The 2,091-nt window shown below is 36.3% G+C and overlaps 1 pseudogene; it reads right to left on the reverse strand.

The window, feature by feature from the left end:
* Positions 1-351: 351 nt before the first annotated feature.
* Positions 352-1,626, reverse strand: LOC143670894 (mitogen-activated protein kinase 6 pseudogene; annotated as a pseudogene).
* Between the last annotated feature and the right edge of the window lie 465 nt (positions 1,627-2,091).

Genomic DNA, 2,091 nt, shown 5'->3' on the forward strand with positions numbered 1-2,091 from the left:
TTTCATGCAATTATGTACAGTCTCACTGTATATTTCAAAGCAAGATTCTTTTTCCTGTAAAACAGATCATTGTTCTATGAGAGAATGTTTTTACTTGCTTAGTGCATTTCTTTTGTCTCCTCCTGCACTAAATTATTTTGCTTTTTTATTTTGTGTGCAAACGACATGCCAGCTAAAATGAAAACTATCTTACATGTAGACAACAAGTCTGGATTTGAAAAACGAAGAACTAATGAAATCCTTTTTACAATGACACCATCTGATTCAAGTAAAAAATAACTTAAACACTAGTAATAAAAAAGACAAACCACATTTCATGAAGAATACAAAGAGAAATGTCTGCTGAGTGCTTTAGTTCAGATGTTTTACAATGCTGGTGTATATTTTAAGAGGAATTTGAGGGGAAGTTTTTATAGCAAAAGGTTTTCAGAAAGCCTTCTTCATTCCTCTTTCCCCAAGCTTCCCAACCTCTACTGGCTCAGTTTTTAGCATTTCAGTATATTTTTTCTTGCTAAAGAACCTATGCAAGTAAAGGGTGTAAATGACTTCCTTCTCAATTTGTACATCCTTCTTTTCCTCACAACAAAACTGCCTTATGAGAAAATAGTGTTCTCCACCACTTCCAAGCTGGCTATCCCGAGAAGACTGGTACAAGGCTTCTAGTCAAGCCAAATTTAACATTCCTTTTTCCTCTTTTCTTTTCTTTTTTTTTTTTTTTCTTCTTGCCAACTTTGATAGTGAGAGTTTCAATTCCAGTTCGTAAACTGAGCTATTCAAGTCATTTACTTTATCAATAACATCAGTCAGCTCATATTGTGAACTAAGTTGAAGAGTTCTTGCAATAAGGGGGTCAATGTCAAATCCCTGATTCTTTTCCCTTTCTTTTTCAGCCAATTGCTGTGATGGTTCCTCTAGAGCTATTGGGCCTTAAGTGATTCATCCCTTTCACATTTTGACTTGCCTTTCTTATCAGATTTTTCTTTGCTGTGCTATTTCCGACTGGAAAGATCTTGGAGCTTGGGTTCTTTATAATGATTAACTTGACCCCTTTTCCAATCTAAATTATCTAAATATGATAGTGACCTTATTTTGTGGTTTAAGTGTGGGTACACTCAAGATCTCAGTTTGTTTTCATGATGATCTTGGTACTGCTAATAAGGCTCAGCAGAGTGGTTAGTATCAAAAAACAGGATCCTTCAGATACTTTTCATAATCTCTTTCCAAATGTTTATCAAGGGTCCACTTGTAGTTCTTTTTCATCAGCGACATCAGACAGAGCTCTTGGATCAAGTTGAACTTCCTCAGTTTCAAAGTTGTTATGTATTGGCAAATTATGCTCTGAAAACTGACAGTCATGGTACCATTTCCAATTATAAATGTGATTGTGTTTCATCCATAAGCAAAATGTCATCAACTTTACCTTCAGTATGAAAATGATGACTTGAAATGGGTTCATTCATCATAGAAGAACATATACTCATGCAAGGATGGGAGAGTGCTTTTCCTGCTGTCAACTGATCCATGGAGCAGCTGAGTAGAAGGTTTGTGTGTCTCAGTCATATAATTCCTAATGTAAACTGGAATTACACCGAGAAACTCCTAATGATCTTCGTCACGCACAACACCCCATGTTCATGTGGCATCTAGGTAAAGATTGTCCCGCAGCTCCTAAATATATAAGAATTTAGGATGATAATCTAAACTGTATTTATAAATTAATGACCCAATTTATGGGTAGTAGTTAAAGCCAGGAGAATGGATGAGATCACCTAGAGACAGTACAGGAAGAGTTGAGTAGAAGATTGTGGCCAAAGTTCCAAAAAGGTAAAGGACACCTCAGCAAAACACATATTTTGCCAAGGATTGCAAAACATTTACCAAATGGGAATAACTGAAAAGTAATTTCAATACTGCTCGACTTGGGAGAGTCTGGGCCTGGGGTGCAGACACAATGGGGGAATTGTGTGGAAATAATTTAAAACCAATAAAGTCAACTGAGAAGCAATTGGCCTGCTTTTTACTATTGGTCTCTTTTTTATTACCATCCAGCATTGACAATTCTGAACTATGCCAGTGATAAAATACCCTCCC

The sequence above is a fragment of the Tamandua tetradactyla genome, chromosome X (assembly GCF_023851605.1).
Source record: "Tamandua tetradactyla isolate mTamTet1 chromosome X, mTamTet1.pri, whole genome shotgun sequence".
Classification (NCBI taxonomy): Eukaryota; Metazoa; Chordata; class Mammalia; order Pilosa; family Myrmecophagidae; genus Tamandua; species Tamandua tetradactyla.